The sequence below is a fragment of the Molothrus aeneus genome, chromosome 8 (assembly GCF_037042795.1).
Source record: "Molothrus aeneus isolate 106 chromosome 8, BPBGC_Maene_1.0, whole genome shotgun sequence".
NCBI classification, from domain to species: domain Eukaryota; kingdom Metazoa; phylum Chordata; class Aves; order Passeriformes; family Icteridae; genus Molothrus; species Molothrus aeneus.
The window spans coordinates 22,330,958-22,353,086 of NC_089653.1; the positions used below are offsets into that span (position 1 = coordinate 22,330,958).

The 22,129-nt window shown below is 39.3% G+C and overlaps 1 protein-coding gene across 1 annotated transcript in view; it reads right to left on the reverse strand.

The window, feature by feature from the left end:
* The window catches only part of LCOR (ligand dependent nuclear receptor corepressor), a 59,543-nt gene extending 42,221 nt beyond the window's left edge, over positions 1-17,322 (reverse strand). The window contains exons 1-3 of the mRNA XM_066554293.1: positions 17,257-17,322; positions 16,761-16,840; positions 3,028-3,160 (exon numbers count right to left, since the gene is read on the reverse strand). The gene's annotated coding sequence lies outside the window, so the exon portion shown is untranslated. The remainder of the gene's footprint in view (positions 1-3,027; positions 3,161-16,760; positions 16,841-17,256) is intronic.
* Between the last annotated feature and the right edge of the window lie 4,807 nt (positions 17,323-22,129).

Here is a 22,129-nt window from a genome sequence, read left to right on the forward strand (position 1 = left end):
TTTCTTTAAAACATCCTGTAGATTTTACTTGTTCTTAAGTATCAAATACTACAGTTTTAAGAAGACACCAAAAAATGAACCAAACCTAAATTTTGGTACATTTACAATCTCACTTGCTTCCCAAATGGTCCACAAGGACACCAGCCTGAAAAAGTGTGAGGGTTTTGTTCTGCTGTGGTGGCATTTCTTCTACTTTTCTAATCTCTTCACTATAACCTCCTGAAGGACATAGAAAGGCTCTAAGGAGGTCCAGAGGGACACAAGTTGATGGCATGACCAGACAGATACCAACTGTTTGACATGTGCTTTTAGCATATACAAGTGGGGCTGGCAGGAATGCAGAGCTTTACGGCACTTGTGTTTTCTGAACGAAGAATCAGGCCCTTACTGTGCACCATGTTCATATGTTCATTTCAAAAATGTTTACATCTGAACATATTTACACATTCAGAAATAAAATATTACATATGCCTACAGCCATGCATCCTTGTAATCTGCAACTTCATAGAATCAGACCAGAATGACAACTTTCTAGTGCTGTTCAAGATAAATGCACTAATTTGGGTCAGAAAACTCTGTCTCCAAGCAGAAGGGTAGATACCTAGCACATTAAAGGCTTCTTGCTTAATATAAAGCCTGTATGCTGAAGATTAAAGCTGTTCAGGAGTGGAAAATATGTGCTGGTGCCCATCCAGCATCACTTGAAATCAACCACATATCTATCTTGACTCCACCTGTTCAGGTTTTTTTAGGAAAATAAAACTAAAATTAACTAAAACATAGACATTCTCTTAGAAGAGAAAATTCAGCAAAAAATATCAGCTATACATAGTCTGAAGCAGTACCTCTGAGCTTTAAAGCCTTAATAGCTTTTGTGTATTTTTATATCAAAATCTTAAAAGGGCAGTATCAAACAAATAAAGGATTTAATGATTTCATTAAACCAGAAGAAGGTCCTGTCCTGCCACAAAGTAAAGGTAACAGACAACGAAGTACTACCACTCTGCTTTCACTGGAAAAATACAAGTATTTGAAGGAAGCATTACTGGGTCAGAGTTGCCAGGGACACAAACTTCAGAGGAAGGACTAAGATTAATGGACAGTAAACCTGTTGAAGAAGTTTGCTGATCTTGTTAATTCCCTATTCATGTTCAGTACATTAATGTGTGGCCAGTGTTCAGAGAGCAGCTGCATTTTCTCTGATCTACCCAGGCTACAAAATACCCATCTCAAATGTTACTGGCAGTGTGGATGGAAAGAAGAAAAAAACTAATTGCTGGCAGGAAGCCAGGAGAGCTCAGCATCTCTAAGCAATGTAGGAACATTAGAGTTCTGCCATTCTTTGTGTCCTCTTCGGTATGACAGTGCCTTGGGATCTTATGGCAGTAGCATGAGTTAGATTTCAAGCAATCTAAATACAGGCAAGCTTGAAAATCATGCATTAAGGATTCAGAACTGACTTCCTGCCAGGCTTCTACCCCTCGCCTGTTACTCTTGCACCAAGCACAGCTTTGTCCAAGGAAGAAAAACAAGGCTATATTTTAAAAAAAATTCTCAAAGATTCTTAGACATCTGACATGTTTCATTATCTTTATTCTGGGTATCCAGCCACAGACAGAGTATTATACCATTCATTAACAAACTGCACTATCTGCTGCTGGCTCCTCAGTGAATTTAAAAAAGCATCCTTTCCTAAAAGACACGTCATACATAAAGATTTAAGTTTAGTGGTAAACGAATGAGGTCTTAAACAAACAATTTGAAAATGATGGAAAGGCTTTTTTTTTCATCACCAGAAAAAGCAATATGGAAAAAACCTGTTTTCTCTAGACTTTAGTTTTCTTAAATTCCTTCTGGATTTGAAGATAAATGGGATAAACTCAAAAGCAAAAGGAAACATTAAGCTTACAAGAAAAAAAGAAAACTTAAAAAGGAAGCCTTGGAATAAAGGCATTATCTGAACTATCAGTAGTAATGCAATAACTATCCTTCCCAACATCCTCCATGTATTGCAAAATGTATAGAAGCATCATAATGTATAGCTTGTATTTATTCATTTGAGTCATAAAAGAAAGGCTAAGATACTGTTATCTACTTAAAACACCTTTAAATATTTTGGTCACTGGAAGGAGGGGCTGGGGACTGGCTACAGCAATTTCTAATTTGTTAAACTGAAGCCTTGCATTGTCCCCCAGCAGATAGGTTGGAATTACTGATTTGGCAGATTTTCTCACACATGGGTTAGACTGATAAGTACGATGTACTTTCATTCAGGATGCATTTGGAAGCAACCTCTGGATTAATGTTTCTCAGATTTGTAGAAAACAGTGAAATGAGCTCTGTGCCTTCCTTAAGAGCAGTTTAAGCAACAACTCTCCAGAAAATATTTAGGTGATTTTCTAGCACTGAGCACGTTCTTGGCATATTCTACAGCAATTCTTTTGTTGACCACATTTTGAATTCTTCATATATTCCCCTTAGCACTATTCCAATAATATTTTATACTCTAGATTGTTGGGAATAGGGTAGGTAATCATTACCAATAGTGAAAAGACTGATGACCTTTAAGAAAAACTGCATTAGTACATATCCCATCAAAATAAAATTATTAAAGAAAAAAAAAAAAGAATACACATTACCCACCTACAACCACCACTGCCACTTGACCTTTCTTCCAAACAGCCCACCCACCTAAACACTGGCTATGGGAAACAGTTCTGCGGGGTAAGAACTGAGTCATCTCTCCAAAAGTGAAAACACCAGGATCTCATGGAGAGATTTGGTTTAGGGTTAAACAGTTTTATGCTCCCTAGGCATCAATACTCTCTTCCAATGTCCCAAGCCCACACTGTTATGTTGCTACATTACTTCAGAGTCAATTTTTATCCTTGATAAATATATATAAAGAAGATAACTGAAAAATACTGAACATTCCACTTGAACATCAGATCTTTGATACCTACATTGCATGCAAAAAGATCACAAGAGAGACCATTTCCCGCATCCTCCTCCCCCATTAAAACCAACCTTTTCTGTAAAAGACTGCATTGAGGAACTCTTCCGCTTGCCTTTCAAAACGAATGATTTTTGCTTGCTCTTGTCTAAGCAGAGCTTCTTGTCCAGCTTCCGAGGCTGGCTCATCCAGACTGACTAAGTGTTCCTGCAAAGATATTTAATATTTGTAAGATCTTCCAGACTCCAAAATTAATGATGTTCCCTAGGCACTCAATATTTTACTAAATTCAAAACATTTTAAGGTACTCAGCACAGTTGAATTTATTTAAATCAAACCTTGTTTTTTTGGCTGCATCAGAACATTGTACTTTGTCCTGTTTTCTTGTTGTAAATTGGACTGGTTTGAAGGTCAACCAGAGGGAGAAATTAACCCTACACAAATACCTTGCAAGTGATTTCCACATGGAGCTACAATTTAATAGGAAAGTTACATTAAAGGCAATGGTACAGAAACACTGGCTTAAACTGACAAAGAGTTTTGGCACCCTCTTGGTCAGGGTGGTGGTGGCAGTCTGATTAAATGGTGCTTGCAGTCCCATTGAAATGATGCATGTGGACTTGCTGATACAAAGGACCCATCACTAACAGTTCATCACAAGGTGATGGAAGTGGTGGTAAAATACATATTTTGGTGGCACCTTGTATTGTAACATTATTCACCCCTTATTCTACACCATCTACATCATATCCAAATTAATAACCTTCTTTAACTCTACTTTATATATATATATATATATATACACATACATGCACACAATGAAACATTACACACAGTTCTTGTTTAAAATTAGGTGTGTTGAGGTACCTAACAAGTTTCCCCATCTTTCTGCATTACCCACTAAGTATAACCAGGTCCTTGAGCAATAACAATTCCATGGATGGATTTGCCATTGCCTGAGGTAGGATTAATCCAAACTATCTGTCCTAACATACCTCTTATGTGTACCACAGGGACTTTATCTCCTTCTACCATGTGCAAGGGTTCTGACTGGGCAGGATCAGCTTGATTGATGTTGGTGACCAGGTGGCCTTTGCTAAATGCAGCTCTCAGTTTTTGATGGTGCCCTTGCCCAATGCTTTCAGGGTGATTTTTAATAGTCCATTGCACCATCCACCTTCCCAGCAGCTGGTTCATTATAAGGAATACAGTACATCTACTCAATGCCATGTTCCCTAGCCCAGGGTTTTATAAGTTTGTTCTTGAAACAAGTCCCATTGTCAGACTCAATTCTTTCCAGGGTGCCATGTCTCCACAGGACTTGCTTTTCCAGGCCCAAGATGGTGTTCTGGGCAGTGGTGTGAGGCACAGGGTAGGTCTCCAGCCATCCAGTAGTTGCTCCCACCACAGTCAGCACATAGCACTTGCCTTGGCAGGTTTGGGGAAGGGTGATGTAGTCAATTTGCCATGCTTCCTTGTACCTATATGTGGTGGTCGAGACATGTAGAGACAGAGGGCATCCAGCAATTGAACACCTTGCCTGGGCTGTCTGAGAATCCATCTGCAGTAGGATGTCTGATGGGAGAAGAGCAACGAGTGCCAGTGTCAAACCATGACACTATATTTTGACTACTGTCTACCATACCATAAGAGGCTTCATCCACTTGGCTTGCTTGATTGCAGCACACTTCTCACAGTCATTCATGAGAGATACTGTCTATGTTTAAGTCCACAGGAGTGGTCACAGGCCCATTGGTATGCCCCTGATAACTGGAGGCATCAAGGGTCTAACAAGCTAGAAGTAATTCTCCTTTGTGCTACCAGTCCAGATCTACCTGAGATACTTGAATCTTGGCAGCAAAATTCACCTGCATGTTGTTACTTCATTAGCCTGACTTTTGGGTACACATACATTGATGTGACAGACCTTCAGAGTCAGCTTCTCTACCCGGGCAGCAATGTCTTGCCAGATCTCAGCAGCCCAGATGGGTTTCCCTCTGCGCTGTCATTTGGCCTTTATCCACCGATCCAGCCACCCCCACAGAGCATTAGCTACCATCCACAAGTCAGTGTAGAGTCTCGGCCACTTCTCTCATTCAGCAAAATTCAAAGCCAGCTGGATGGCTTTAACCTCTGCAAGTTGACTTGATCTACCTTGCCGTGGTAGCTGCTGCAGCTTTCTGTGTGGAGGTCCTCAGAGCAGCTTTCCATTTCTGGTTTGTTTCTACAATTGGGCAGGAACCCTTGGTGAAGAGGGCGTTATCACTTTTCATTCTCTGGTAGTTGGTTATTTGGTGGGGCCTCCTCAGCACATGTCACCTGCTCCTCTTCTTCTTCAGAAGATAGTCCAAAACTCTCACCCTCAGGCCATCTTTTTATGATTTCCAGAATCTCAGTGAGATTAGGATTTCCCACCTAGGTTCCCTGTGTGATCAGCATGATCCAGTTGCTCCACATGGCATCAGTGGCATGATGTGTAGAAGGAACCTTCCCTTTGAAGACCCAGCCCAGCACTGGTAGTGAGGTTGACAGAAGCAGCTGTGCTTCAGTACCAATCACTTCTGAGGTGACTTGAACCCCTTTGTAGGCTGCAAGAATCTCTTCCTCAGCTGGGGTACAGCTGGCCTCAGACCCTTTGTATCCCCAACTCCAGAATCCCAACAGTCATCCTCAGGTCTCCTCAGGTCACTGTAAGAGGCTCCAGGAAGGATCATTTCCCCCGGCCACAGTGTAGAGCACATTTTTTACTTCCTGCCCTGTCCTGACTGACCAAAGGGCTACTGCATGGGAATTGCCTGTTTAATTCAAAAGCTTGTTCAGGGCCCCACCGGAAATATTTTTTCTTTTGTGTCATGAGACTGAGGGGGCTTACAACTGTACTGTGCTCTGGGATATGCATCCTCCAAAAGCCCACAGCACCTAGGAAGGCCTACATTTCTTTCTTGTTGGTTGGTAGAGACATAGATGTTATTTTGTTAATCACTTCTATTGAAACCTGGCAATGTCTATCTTGCCACTTTACTTGAAACTTGATTTCTTGAGCAGGTCCCTCAACCTTACTTCATTTAGTGGCAAGCTTTCAGGACAATCTGGATTATCTTCTCTCCTTTCTCGAAGACTTCCCCAGCTGTGTTCCTCCCTATGATGGTGTCATTGATGTACTGCAGATATTCTGGAGCCCTACCCTTTTCCAGTGCAGTGTGGATCAGTCCATGGCAGACGGTGGAACTCTGCTTCCACCCCTGGGGCAGTCAATTCCGAGTATATTGCACACCCTTACAGGTGAAAGCAAACTGGTGCTTGCAGTCTGCTGTCAAAGAAACAGAGAAAAATCATTGGCAATGTCAATGGTTGCATGCCACTTTACTGCCTTGGACTCCAGCTCATACTGAAGCTGCAACATGGCTGGCACAGCAGCACTCAGTGGTGGCAGGATTTAATTCAGGCCAAGGTAATCCACCGTCAGGCTCTATTCTCTACTGGATTTATGCACAAGCCATAGAGGGCTGTTAAAGGGTGAATGAGTCTTGCTGACCACCCCTTAGCTCTCCAGTTCAGGACTCATCTTACGGATGGGAGAGTCTCGGTCACTGCGATATTGCCGATGGTGCACTGTTGCTGTGGTGATTGGTACCTGTTGTTACAGCAGAGGGGCTGTCTGAGAGACCAGGCAAGGTATTCAGTTGTCTGATTTGCTCTGTCTCTAGAGCAGCTATCCTAAAAGCCCAGCAATGTCATTTTGAGCCCTGATAGTCTATGCTGAGGATGCATGGGGCCTCTGTACCAGTCACAATGGGGTGTTTCTGCTACTCCTTCCCAGTCAAGCTCACTTCAGCATCCAATACAGTCAGCTGCTAGGATCCCCCTGTCACCTCAAAAATAGAAATAGATTCCACTCCCACATACCTTGATGACATCAGGGTACATTGAGCACTGGTGTCAACCAAAGCCATAAACCTTTATGGGTCAGACATGCCAAGCCACTGGATCCACACAGTCCAATAGATCCGACTGTCCCCCTGCCCTACCTGGCTAAAGGCATGGGCCCCTCTAAATCCCGGTCATTGTACACATTGCTCTTCTCCTATAAATATGACCTTGACGTTCCCTCAAGAGAGTTGGCAATATCATCATTCCTTTACCACCTGGAGCTTTGTCTAAGAGAGACCGAAGCAGCGTTGACTCTAGATGACCTTCTTGCGGTTGTTGCTCCCCCTTTCACTTCATGTACTTGGGTGGCTAAGGAAGAGGTACACCCCATTTCTTCATGTCTTCTCCACGGTCCTGAAGGAAAAACCAGAGGTTACCTCATGGAGCGTATCCTCTCTCCTTGGCTGGGGGACATCTGGTCCAAATGACAGAGACTCTTCTTGGTTCTGGCAAGATGTGGTAAATTCCTTCCTTAAGCTCCTTCCTCAGTTTCTGGTGACCTTCTTCAACTTTGTCTTCCAAGCTCCAGACATGCCCAGCCAGCTTTGTTTCCACATATGAGATGCGGGTGCATAACAGGGCAGTGACAGCACCCTTGTAAAGTCTTAAGTTTGTTGACCAATGCATCCACCTTGTCCTCTCCTTCCTTCCATTGCAGTGTTGCTATGTAGTGGGAATATATTTCTGGTCTGAGCCATGTGAATTTCAACCACATTTGTGATGTGCACTGGACACCATCTGGGCTCTTAGGGAATCTCTCATCTTCCGGAAAAAATATCTCCAGCACAGCTAATTCCCTTAGGCATTGGATACCTTGTTCCATTGTGCTCCAGATTCCTTTTTGCACGTGGATGTCCCCTTTACAAAGGTACCTAGTCCTTTTACTTGCTAGTAGCCACTGCCAGAAGCTAAGAGTTTCCAGGGTTTCACTGATCCCCTGGTCAATGACCACATCCTGGGACAGCAATCCCAGCCTCACATCCTTTCAGAATGGTGTCACTGGCTGCAGCGTCCCAGATGTGCAGCAGCCAGCTCAGAAAGGACTCGTTTACCTGGCAGGTGAACTCGCTCCGCAGCTCACACAACTCACCCAGGGACAGAAACCGAGTGACGATCTCCAGCTCTGTCTCTTCCACCTGGGTACGAAGGTCCTGCTGCCCCCTCATCAGTCCCTATGCTGACCGATTTGCTCTTCAATTTCTTTTTCTTGAACAGAGGCAACTGCTACTGACTTAGGCTGTCATGGCTCAGTGACAGCTTGTTTAGACACGGTGCCTGCTGATTGGCTTCTTTTTTCCTCCTCCTCCTCCTGAATATGCTTGGACTACACCAAGCTTGGTCCTGACTCCAAGCATGGCATACACAGTGCAGGCCATACAGAGAAGACAGAGCAAAACTAACAAGATTATGCCATCCTTGACATCCAGACAGAACTCAGTATTTTCAAAAACTGTTGTGTTGGGCCTGAAAAGCTGGAAGAAACCATTCTCTACTCTTCCCACTATTGGCTGGGTGAGATTATTAAAAAGGCCCCGTAACCAGCAGTCCAGACCAGGACAGGAGAACAAAACTGAATATATAATCTAAATGAGGTTCACTGCCTCTGATATTATCATGCAGTAGACATAAAGAACTAACAAAGCAATTTAGAACCAACAAAGCAATTTTCATAGCATTCCCTGGTCTCAAAAGGAGTATCACAACTGGCAAATACTTCCCCATGTGCAGAAAAATATGGAGAGCAAGGTACAACATCCATGCGAACATGTCAAGCATCATGGTGAATAGGCAGTTTCTGTAATACAATGCAAAACTGCAATTCTGATGTCTCTCAGGATGCTGCACATTGGTTGTCAAAATATGTGCTGGTTTGAAGGTCAGCAGAGGGAGAAATTAACCCTACACAAATACCTTGCAAGTGATTTCCACATGGAGCTACAATTTAATAGGAAAGTTACATTAAAGGCAATGGTACAGAAACACTGGCTTAAACTGACAAAGAGTTTTGGCACCCTCTTGGTCAGGGTGGTGGTGGCAGTCTGATTAAATGGTGCTTGCAGTCCCATTGAAATGATGCATGTGGACTTGTCAAAGCAGTGGTCCTGTGGAAGGTCTGCTCCTTCCCCAGGGGTCCAGTGGTGGTTCCTCCAAGTCCCCAGACCTTGAGATCATACAACACCCTCAAATCCAGGCAGGAACAGTTCAGTACCTACCCCAGGACGGGGAATTTTACAATGGAATGATGTAATCCTATGAAACACAGGATGTTTTGGGGAGTCCTTGACAGCACATTAGCAGAGATGACCATCCTTAGGCTGGGTGTAACAAAGAGAACACTACACCCAACTCATAGGTGGGGTATGCAGCTGATACAAAGGACCCATCACTAACAGTTCATCACAAGGTGATAGAAGTGGTGGTAGAATACATACTTGGGTGACACCTTACACTACAACCCAAGACATAAATGATGATGATCTTACACAAACATAAGATTTGATAACAATACAGAAAATAAGAGTCCATTATAAAGAAGAAAAGCATTTGGCTGCAAATCTCATATCTAGCACTTGTTCTTTGGCTATTATTTTTAGATTCAAAAAATAACTGTTGAAGGCAAAATATCCACAGTTCTCCTTACTCCATATATCCTTCATGCAAACTAAGCAAAAAATGACCAAGCATTATCAACAAACAGGACCTTTATGTGAAGAAGCTCAATAGTAGCTACTTTTAAGTGAAATAAATTTTAGTTAGCCATTACAACACCTACAATGAAATAAAATCCATTCTCACAATTGGAAGCAGCTGAGTAATCTCAAGAATAAATTCAAACTAGGATAATTAGGCACATGAGATGCCAGGATACATCATTCATTTTAAGTACAGTCAAGAAACTAGAAGACAAGGTTACAAAAATACAAAATCTAAATGCTTAGGTTCCACCCCCAGATGCACACACCTTTTTTCACTTATATCAGTTTAATGCCTTGCTCCTGCTCAGGAGAAAAATTTCTTTACTGGCCCTCTCCTTCCACTTTCATTTTAAGCTATATTAAAGATACCTGTATTTACCTACTGCAGGAATGTATACACAGCTACTCTTTGGCTTCAGGGAGTGTTTTGTTTTGTTAACCTTTATAAAGTATCAGTTACCATAATATTTAGGCCGCATCTGTTTTTTTGGCCTCTACTGTGTAAGTTGATTTCAGACTCATATCACATGGATCTAGAAGGGAAGAACTGGAAATTCATTTATAAATCACAATAAATGAAAAATAAGCAATTCTTAAATTTGTGCTGTCTCAACTTCAAAGCTTTAAGAAGCAAGGTTATATGACAAGCCCACAGTAAATTAACGAACGCAGAAGTCACATGAACTGTGTGCTAAGGGTAATAATACCAAATGCTGTGGACTCTGGCCTGAACCACATGGATGGGCTTTCATATCATATTTGTGATTTAACAGCTTCCAAAAGCTCTCTTTCAAAAGCAAAGGGAGATACTATCTCAGGGTACAGACACAAAGCAGTATTTTATGACAAACAGAAATATAAGGAACATGCAATGACAGAGGTTACAAGTGAGTAAAAACATCTTTGATTCTGCGAAGGTAAGAGCCTGCAGAAGTGAAGGCCTCACAAAATGACTGAGGTTTTCTTCCATACCAGATTTAAACCTGATTGCTCTCATAGGAGAAGCTTCTTCTTTAACAGACTATAGCTCTGGAAGAAGCCTAAAATAAAAATAACCCTTGGCCAACACAATACATTTCAAATCTTCCTAGCACTTTACGCATCTATAACAAAACACTGTAAATACTAGCCTGGCAACTCAGTGGAAAAATAGTCCAGTAGCACCCTGCCTCACCATAAACAAATGTATTTTATATTACTCATATAAAGGCAATGTAAGAAGAGTACCATTTAATCTACTGAAACTAACTAAAGCTGTACTCTTGCTACATAGAGAAGGAATGAAGAAAAAGGGATCACCCAGAAAAAATAAATTCTAAGTGGCTTGTGCTCAGTAAAGGATCTCTTGATCTGCATTTAGGAGAGAAGAGGAATAATAGGAAGAAAATGGCAGTGCTTAGTTTTTACTCCCCAAATTAAGGAGCATCTCCTTAAATGCATGGTTTTTATCAGTGTCCATGCTAAGATATCAAAACAAAGAAATACAGTTATGTAAAAGAGTCAGATTTAACCTTGCACTTTGAATAAAAAAGTCTTTGGGCATGTTCAGTGCAGCACTGACTACGTGAGACAAAATACACTGGAAATAGTTCTTGCTTATTGCACTTTTAATTGTTTTCTCATCCATTGTACCATAATTATTCCAGGAATCTGCAGGTTTTTTCTCCCCAGAAGGAAAGTTCAAGCTTTCACATTAAGTATTTGTGATTGCTATTCCACTTCCAAAAGTGAGGTGTTTTTGTTTGGTTTGGGAGTGTCTGCTTGGTTGATTTCTGTTGGTTTTGGTTGTGTTGTTTTTGGGTTTTTTTTGGTTAGGGTGGGGGGCTGTTGATTTTTTAGGTGTGGGTTTTTTTACATTTTCTGGTTCTTCCCAATAACCATTATTTAAAACCACTACTTTCAGATTTACCCACTCACTCTACAGTCCTAAATCACATCAAAGTTTTCAGTAGCAACATGCAGGTAGTAGGAAGAAGAAAAACCCAATAATATCTACATAGTATTTTCACTGGGCTTTTTTTCAGGGTATTTATAGCCATTCAGTTACTTTTAGGTATTTTTTATAAACACAGGATTCTTTCTATTCTCTTTGTGCTTCTCTTCAGGTGGGAACAGAATGCCCCAGAGCATTCCTAGAATCCACCAGTGAACATGCAGCATCACTACTGAACAATAAACCTTCAGAGAAAGATACCTGGAGTGGTTTGCACATGCTCTTTGTGGGCTAAAGCTCTTTTTGTACATTAAGATAAACAGCATAACAATGTAATTAAGTCAAAGAGCCTTAGAAATACAGAGCTCAGGTTTTCAAAAGGCAAGGTCAGTGTGTGACCTTGTGAGACCACCTATCCTGGGCAGCCCAGCCTCGTCAGCACTACTGCTGGATGCTCACTGAGAGCCTCCTTGCAGGAAATGTTGATACAGCAATTCCAATGCTAAACTGCTGACATGAAGAGAACTCTATGATGCAGGCTGTTGTTGTGTAGATGTGCAAACAGCAGTTTCATGTTTAAGCCACAGCACACACACAGATGGAATGGGAAGAGCCCACAAGCTAGAACGGGATGAGATAATTCCTGTCCATCTTCAGGGGAAAAAAAGGAGGAGGCTGCCCAGACACCACCCATGGCTGACTGGTCAACCCCATGGACCCCATCCAGCCTCCCACCCCACCTCAATGTAAAAGCAGGAACACTGAGTAAGAAAGGAATGCTAAAACACCCCTAGATTGTCTTCTCCAATGTGTTTTTTTTTTCCTTAAGACTGTACAGTCTTTTTAATTCATAGCCAACACAAAGGAGAACAATTTTCTGTAGACAAGCCTTAAGGGTAGCAGACCTCTTTGTTCCTTCTACCTGCAAGAAAATATCATTCTTGTTGCTTTCATTTCAATGATACTCAGTTTGTTTACATCTCTCAAAATGCTACAGTCATTTGAGGCTTCACCAGCATTCAGGTTTTCCTCTCCAGGTATTAACACAAATTCTTCTCTTGAAACAGTCCATGAAGTCATTTACTAATTTTACATTCCTATCACTCTTAAGACCTCTGAAACTTGTGACTTGACAAAACAGGTCTGTCTTGTCCTGTTATTCAAATTTATCAAGATCATTTTCAATTTTGAGCATGTCCTTTAAAGCATCTATGACTGCTCCCAGCTTAGTATTAAAAAAATTCAGATGGTTTAATCAGTTTTAAGACCTCCCTCACTTACTGAATATATGTATTTTTACAGTAAGATGACTGACATCATATTTATCAAATTCAAAACATGCAACTTGACTGATCCATAGCTATTAACACTGATGCACAAGAAAAGCTGCAACCCTGCATTACTGCTAAACACATCTGGAGATTATCACTAACAATATTTTCAAGTTTTAGCCTCCATATCAAATAATTTTAAAATGACACAATACAAAAGTGACAGTCTAAATGCTTGAGTTTAAGTGATGAAATCCATTTAAAATGTTTTAGATCATGTTCCAGCACACTTGAGGAACTCTGTACACAGCTTAAACACATTCTAAAGCCATCAAAAATTGTAGGAGTTCTACAACTTCAACTCATTTTCAGATATTTCCTTTGCCACCTTCAATTATTCTACAAGTTAATGCTTTAGATGAGTGATAACTTCTCTTCAGAATTATTCAGACATTTACCACAGTTCATATCTTATTGGTTATGCTCCTCCATAGTCAAAGGTCATCAGATTTGTGTAAAATAATTACAAGCTTTTAAAAATACCCAAATCATAACAGAGTAATTTTGAATTTTAAAATAACTTCTTCAAATGCTGTACCTTAAAACACTTCTTCACAAATGAAAGAATTGTGAGAGGTCCTTTCACTGAAGCCCAGGTATTTTAGAGAACTTGGCAGACCAGAATCAATCTTCTGGCATCAAGCTGCCTATGAATCCAGAATATGCTCCTAGAAGTCATTTTCTCTCTTGCTACTTTTGTAGCTTAAATATATCTATAAAATAGTTAATGTGCTTAGGAGTATTATCCTTCTTGTTCTGCTCTCACCAACTAATGAGATTAGTTGTGTGTCCATGTATGTGCGTTCCTTTTTTCTCTAAATACACATGAATTGCTTTATGTCACTGTAGACAATAGTGTTTTCCTTTCTACATGAATATACTCAACTGAATATTCTTAAAGGATTCATTTTCCAGTTTCTCCTTTCTTCTGGCCTTTCTTAAACTAGGCTTGAGCTCCAACTATGAGCAAATGCCACTAGAGACCACCTCATTTGATACAAACATTCTACATGAAGCCAAAGATTTCTTCTGTAATGATAGCTCAGTCAGATTATTTAACAAACCACACAGAAAAATTAGGAATCATAATTAAGAAGAGATAAAGCAAGTACACTTCAATCCATCTCAATTGATGGGTCTTGGCTGTACCACACCCTTTTAGAAGAAAAAGTGATAAAGACCACAAGCAATAGAGAATTACCACAATTGCACTTTATCCAAATGTGAATTTGTCAGATTTGGTCCCAGATTTGGTCCCATCCCAGTCTTTCTCTCACCTCATGGAGACAGCCAGAGCTGCTAAATGGTTTTTTTTGTCTTTCAAGCTACCTGTCCATTTCTGCACACAGGCACCCACATTAATAACCTGGTAGCAGCACCTTAGGTAACCACTTATTCTTCTAACACACCATGCAGAAACAATTGTGTATTCTGCATTCTGTGATGAAAAGAAGAAGTCCAGTTTCTAAAAGTTCTCCATTACTGCACATAACCCTTTGGATTTGGGAAAAAACATGTCTGGGAAGATGCTGGCTCCCTACTTTGTCTGTATTTTGTTATCTCTTTCAAATGAAAACACTTAAGTCCATTTCTCTATCAAAACTTGTCTTGTATTTTGACTGCCAAAATGCAGGTATTTGCTCAGTATTTGCAATTAGAACTGCTGGTACAAATAAATTCATCTTTTTAGAATACTTCAAAAGGTGGTTTTCCATCCTTTGAAGAAGTCATGTAATTGAACCTGACTGCCTGGAGAAGCAGTAACAACTATCACTGAGTGGGACAGCTAATGTAGATTCTTACCCTGTAAGCAGCTCTGCCAGTAAACTAATACTGGCCTCCAATTCTCATCCTACAAGTCCAGAACCCATTTTTACTTATGCACAGCCACTGGTCTCCTAAGTTACAGGTAATTCTCATGGGCAAATGAAATCCAGAAAAAAACCCTAAAGATATTTATTGGTTTTGAACTTGTTACACTAGGTATCTACATGTCACTTACAGGTGAAAATCAAGTAGATTGACTGATTATTCAACTAATCCAAAAGGAGGTACTGGTAATTATGTACTCAAAAAAAACCCAAAAAAACAGGCCAGCCACAGCCACACAGTATCTTAATACATGGCTTGTGGCTATCCAGCTCCCAGCTACACAATCCATTACACACCTTTTCATTCTGTACCTCAGCACTCATGCAAGCACCAACCCAAACCATGCCACCCTGCCCAGTTCTTCTCCAAACAAAGTGAGAGGATACACATGAACAGCCTGCAACTCCCTAAAGAATTAGAGATCAGTTCAGACGTTCAATGGAAGAGATGTCAAATAAACTAGTACCATTCCAAATTTAGTCGAATTAACTGAAGACTGTCCATTATTTAGCTAAATACCAATTAAGTTACAACCTTTTTTTCAACAATTTAGTCTCACATATTAGAATTCTAATTAAGATGTTGTCAAATTCACACTATTTGAAGGCTCTTGTGAAAGAATCATATTTAACTCTGTATTGCAAGCTAATGACATCAGTGCCAGCAGGGCAGCAATCTGCTGCACCCACAGGGGAAAGGAAGCACTCCCATCCTACCATCTCTCAGATGACACACAAAAACCCTAGACCTAAAAGGACACATTCCTTCAAAATAAAACAAAGGCAAGCCAAAAAGCCAAAATACCCAAACCCAACAGAATTGACAGAGAGGCTGGAGAGCAGTAAGATTGCCTTTTTGAATACCTACCCATACACTGTCCAACTGGCCCACACTATGACCAGTCTCTCACTCACCACAAAATTAATTTCTGAATCAATTCAATGGCTTCACTAGAGCTGTGCTTAACACTGGATTTTGTCCTTTTATGAAATGAGGTAAGAAAAAAGACAGAGCTCCTTTCACAAGCATACATACATGTTACCTGCTGTCAGTCTCAATGAAATAACTATGACTTACATCTGTTCTAAATGCACGCACTCCTAAACCTCCTCTTTTGCCTTAATAAAAGCTGTAATACAGAAACATGCATGAACTGGCAGCATGGCAAATATCAGTGTCAACAAGGTACTTCCTTTATGGACAAGCCATGCAGCTACGTGCTAGCTGCTGCAGAGGAAAGAGTGCTTTTGTTTAATTCCTAAGTTGATAGAGATCCATTCTGGTGTTGTTTTACATTGTGCAGGAAGAAGCAGTAGTTACAAATTCCAGTAAATGAAGTTTTGCCAAGACAGATGATCCTTCCTTCCTATGTTATAGAACAATCACAATTTCAATACGTGGGCTGAACAACAATCAGTATACCACCATAGCTTTTGTTTTATATACAACTATAATCTCCATAAGAAAATAAACTGCAAGTTTATTGTGTTGGCAAACCTGACTTGTCCATGTTTAGGTTCTGACTTCATTGTGAACAAGCACAGTACAAAAATCTACCATGCACAAGAGCACTTTAATAAAAGGATATGGCCACAGGGAAGAAGATTCCAAGATATAGAACAAGATTCTAGACTGTTAAAATGGACCACATTTCCATATTGAAGATAAGCCCATCATCTGACTGTAGAAAACATGCACAACACACAGTCTGGCTCCCTTGGGAAAGGTTTCATGATTCCCAACGAGATCTCTTACAAAGAACTCAGGAAAACCCAAAACAAATAAAAACACCAAACAGAAAGAGCTAATGCACAGGGAAGAAAAAAACGAAACCCACCACCTGCATTACATACTACAAAGAAAAAGTTGCAGAGAAAGAGGCAAGTCTGTTCATTAACCTGCTTAATTTAATTCAGAAAACCTTTTTCCAAAGGGGAAAGGGGTAGGAGGTTGCAGATTTTCCATATTCAGTTAACTAGGAGCAGCAAACTCCCTCCCTTTGTCCCTCCCCTACAACTACTAGCTTCACACATCTGCATTGTTACCTTCACTTTTTCTCTTCTCAGGCAGCAGAAAAGACAATTTTCATCAAAAGACCAATCAGAAACACCTTCAGGCTCACAGTCTGTAAATCAGAAGAATAGCAAATTACTTCATATTCATAAACCACGACACAACTGGAGCCAAAAGAGAAATGCTGAATTAAATACCTGTTTCACAACATTCTTGCCTGCTTTCTGAGGATTCAGGCTTCATTTCGGCCATTTTTCTAAATCCTCAGATTACCAAACTATATACATTTTATCTGTGCACAACAAATCTGTTTTTCTGAGCACTGCAAAATACACTCTCAGCTACATAAAGATGAACGCACACTCATTAGTAATTTTAGCCAATATGAAACTAACTGTGAGCACTGCCTGGGGGAGGGGGAAAAAAAAGCACAAATCACCACGGTAACACACATTTTCTAGAGGCAGAGCTGAGGCTGCTTCTGTCATTAGAAATGCAGAACAAGATACAAACATAGAGATTGAATACCTTTAAACAAACTGAGATCTTTTAATAATCCAGGTCCAAACAGGCCTTCTAGAATACTTTCAAACCCTAAAAGCAAATAAAAGAATTGTTAGCTTTCTAGATTAGTACGTCACTACAATATTCATAATAGCAGTTCTATATTTATCTGTTCCAAGAACAGAGCTCAACACATTTTCTCCAAGTATTACAAGATACACGGGTCAATTGTGATGACTGAACTACTGATAAATCACAGCACAACCTAGAGTCCACTGACTCCTGCAGTTTTCTAAGTAGCTAGGTTAAAAACAAAGAACATTACAACATTGAAATAAACCATTTTCAAAAGAACATAGGAAGCTGCAGGTTCTACAACGTGACCGAGAAATTTCTACACAAATAAAAATACTCTCATTTAAGCCTCTGAACTGAAAGAAGTTTCCCAATTTAAAAAATACATTCTTTCATCTCAGTGGCATTCAGTTACTTTTCTAAATTTCTGTAAACATTAGAATCAGTGTTTCCTCAAGAACTGCAGTTTTGAGGAGAGAAAATTAGAATGAGAAGGATTCAGCATTGCCATATTAGTAAGAAATCAAATTTCAATCACAGATTTGCATCCAAGACACACACAGTCCGATCTACTTCAATGCCACGATTTATACCTCACTTAAAATAAATCTAATCAATTTAAGTTTATTCCAGAAGAGGGAAAACATGCACCAAAATTACTGCCATTATTTGGAAAAGTTAAATCAATATTACACTAACCCCCTGCTGGCAGTAAAAAATCTACAGAGCTAGTAACTACCCAGTACTGTGAGAAGATGGGTTAGCAGAGTGAGTATGAAAAGTACAAAGATTATAAAAATGCATAAAAATGGAATGACCAGAAAAATTCAAGACTATAACTTTACTATTGCCTGCCCTTCCCTCCACCCTCCAATACTTTTTGCTTTGTAGCTTTAAGAATGGTTTGAAAGTAGCTAGGGGCTTCTAGCTTCTCCTACTTCTTTGAGTCTTTGAGTGGCAGAAGAAGAAATAAAAAACAAATTAAGAAACAAAAGTATGGTCTTAAATTTAGAGAAACTTGCATGGGTGAATCAGGGACAGATAAACTACCCAAAATAGCAATGTTTAAGACATCAGTTAAAATCTAAATGATTGTGTACAATGAAGGAAATAGTTTATTACACTTCAAAAGAGCAGTAATTCTAAAATAATCCTGACTTCATCCAGATCTAATATCTAAGTTATGTTTTGGAGAGCAGTCTTCAAAAGGAAATGACAAACAGTGCTTCATTCCTCTGGGTGTCAGCAAGAGTGTCAGTGCACCAACATCTTCAGCAATCCAACGCAGGATGCTACAGAATTTGCAGGGTGCAACATGACTTAGATGGCAAAAGCATTGCTGAGGTACAACACTAAAAATATAATCTCAGAAAGAACCAAGAATCAAAAAAAAAAAAAAAAAGGTGAAATAACAGTCAAGAGTGAAGAGAAATAGGGAGAAATCAGAAAACAAGGTGGAAGAGGAGAAACTGGAAACACACCCCATTGAACAGCACCTTGTCAGGCAGAGAAGTAGCACTGCCTCCAAAAAAAGCCAATTCAGGCTTCAGGAAGTGGCAGGAACAGTGGGAAAGGGCCGACCAACCTGACCTAGAAGAAAAATAGGAGAATCAGGGTATTGACCCATAGGTTTATAACGTTGAATAGTTTATAACGTTTTTAACATATGGGTAGAGACCCTCAGAATTTGACTCTGAAATGAAACCTTAAGGAAAATAGCTAACCAACCTTGTTCTTGATCTTTTTGTTTAGAACTTCTATTTTATGTATATATATATATATATGTATAAAAATCAAAAGACCTCAGAAATTTTACTCAAACTCATCAATCTTTTAATAGCAACTGGCAGTGACTCATGCCCCACAGTTTGCCATGCATGCAATTGCACACTGAAGTCCCTGCCAAGTTTTACAGCTTGGATATTGTACGATCGTAGTTTGCTAGCCCACTGTTCTGAGTGATGCTAATGCCACTCGGGTTTTATTAATATTAAATATTGGATTTAGCAGTTGCATAGCAACAGCAGAACATCTTATGTGCAATGTTTGACATTAAAAAAGGCAAATAAGGGAAGTATGAATGTATTCAAAAATTATACTAGAGACTGGTAAAACTGCCATAAAGCTGAGCCCTATTCCCCCCAAATGCAAAGTGCAATGCAGCAAAGGCAGTTTAAGCCCTGTGATGTTGTGTTCAGTCATTCAGGGCTCCAAAAGAGCAACTGTGTACAGTTAATCATGCAGAATACATTGAAAACAAAATCTTGAAAAAGGAGCTGCCTACTTTTTATAGTATTTTTTCTCTCCATTGTCACTGCTCTTAGAAGCTTGAAAAGAACATTTCTTTTCCCACCGATTGTCCTTTTCCATTTGGCAGATGATATTTTCCTGCATTTCAAATGGAACAGAAATTAACATGGCTCTCTCTGCTAAATTCCAGTTTCTATATTTTCATCATCTGTATTTCAGTGTCTGATAGTTTACAGCAGCTGAAGAGCAGAGCCAGTGGAAAAGTTGCAGGAATAACAGAATTAGAAGAAAGAAAAAGAAAGAAAATTCCAGTATTTTAGAAATCAGTATTAGATTTTCAATATCAGTTGTATTTAGATCTCTGATATGCTCTTCACAATCAAAGCAGCCACATATTTAACTCCCACAAATGTTACTGGTGACCTTTCCAATGAAAAACACTTTCTGGATGTTAGTATAAAAATTTAGAAAAAATATTTTAATTTTAAAAAATCCCCCTGAATTTATAAACTTTAAAACATCTCTCTTTTCCAGAAGGCTCTCTAGAAAGTGAAGAATTAGAAAAAATAAATCCCAGAACAAAGAAAGAAAACCCTTAGTAGTGAAGCAAGGGTGGAATAACTTTTTGAATGCAGAGGTTGTTACACACTTATTCCTATTTCACAAAAGTTAAACTGTAAACAAGTAAAGCCTCCCCTAAAACTTTCTCTGGTAAAAATCAGAATATATATGTGCCATTTTTTTCTGCTAAGGGTAGCAAGAAAAGAAATTAAAACTAAAGAGAAGGTGGGGGGGGAAGGTTGACTATGCAGTCCTCAGCATGATCAATTTTCACTAGTTTTCTCTCTGCACCTAAACAGTTTTATTTTCATCTTTTCTCGGCATTTTTTCCCATCTATAACCAAATATTTTGGCAGAAATTTAAACTGTAATTGTAGTTTGATGGCTAATGGTCTAAGACAACAATTTAACACAATAGTTTAATTTAAGCTTTGCAAAGAAAAAAAAAAAGTTAAGCCCTCATGTCATCTTCTCCCTTAAAACTGAGAGCCCTTGTGATCATTAAGTAGCTACCAGGCTCCTTGGGATAACAGTATCTAGTAATGCAAATTAGCCAGAGACACATTCTCTACTATAAAAACAGGAATGCAAGATCTTCAGAAAAAGATAGGGATGCACTTCTGGAGTGCCATTGACACAGAGCCTAGCACGTCAAACAATGCTTTTTTCCCCCTAAGACAGCACAGCTCAAATATACCTTTGAATAGTTACTACATAATTCAGCCCTAGATATGTATCTAGTCAAAGCAGTAAAGCTTTACTTTAACGTACAGGTACAAATCATTTTAGGGGAAGTAAAAAACCACAGACTACTATTGCTCTGAGTGTATTATTACATAAATTGTTAATAACTCAAAAAAAAAAAATCAGCATAGCAAGGGCAGAAAATTAAAAGCAACATACATAGTTGTCAACTCCTCAGCCCTTATCTATGCATATAAATTTAACCAGAGAATATCAATTTATAAACTAAACCTCAATAGACTTAATGAGTACTACTCAGGCCAGCAGTTAAGTATAGTAGGTCACAGAACCAGAGAATCAGAATATCCAGAGACGGAAGTGATCCACAAGGATCAAATCAAACTCCAATGGACCAGTTGCAATAGAAATTAAGACAAGTGATTCATCAGCATTTATTTAAAATAAACAATCAAATATATAGCAATTTGCACATTAAAAGGACAACTTCAAAAAGCTGGAAATTTAGTCAAGTCACTTAAGACATTAGTTGGCTATATATTTTGTTTAAATTACTCAACCATCTAAGAACATATCAGAAACCATCAAACCCATGGGGGAGAAAATCTGACCTGCTAAATGGGGGAAAAAATTAAAAAAACAACAAAACCCAAGCCCAGGTGACTAGGAGTAAAAGCACAAAGAGGAGACAAGCAGTTGGATGATGGACAGGAAGACTCAGAGCAGAGAAGTCAAATCAACACTCAGAAATGTTGCAAAAGTCAGAGAGGAGATGCAAACAGCTTTAAAGTAAGCAAAGATAAAATCAAAATCAAGGCACATATACATCGGAATTTTTAGATAAAATATGTAGGAGTATGGTAGGATATTACAAATCGTTCAATAGAATGGCAATAATTCAACAAAATCTATCAAAGTGCTGTTACTAACATTTCTAAGTTGTTTTAATATTCAATGGACATGTGCTGGGTTTTTTTCTGTGAGTTACTCAGAGTATTTGCAGCAGTGTTTAATTCCAAAAAGTCCTGAAATATTGTGGAAGTCCCAATGGGCTCAAAAAAAAAGAAAAAAAATCACTTTGAAATGTCAAAACATTAAACAAGTTAGTACCAGGGTCTCAAACTGGTAAAGGTTTTCAAAACCAATGAATAGTTCTCAGGAATTGATAGCAAAAATGGTATCAATCAACATGGGCTTACAGAAATTCTTATTAAGAGTCTTACAAAACTAAAATTTTAATTAACAACAGGTTTGATATAATATCTTTAGACTTCTGGGCTGGCATGACACATCTTGACTAAAACCACAT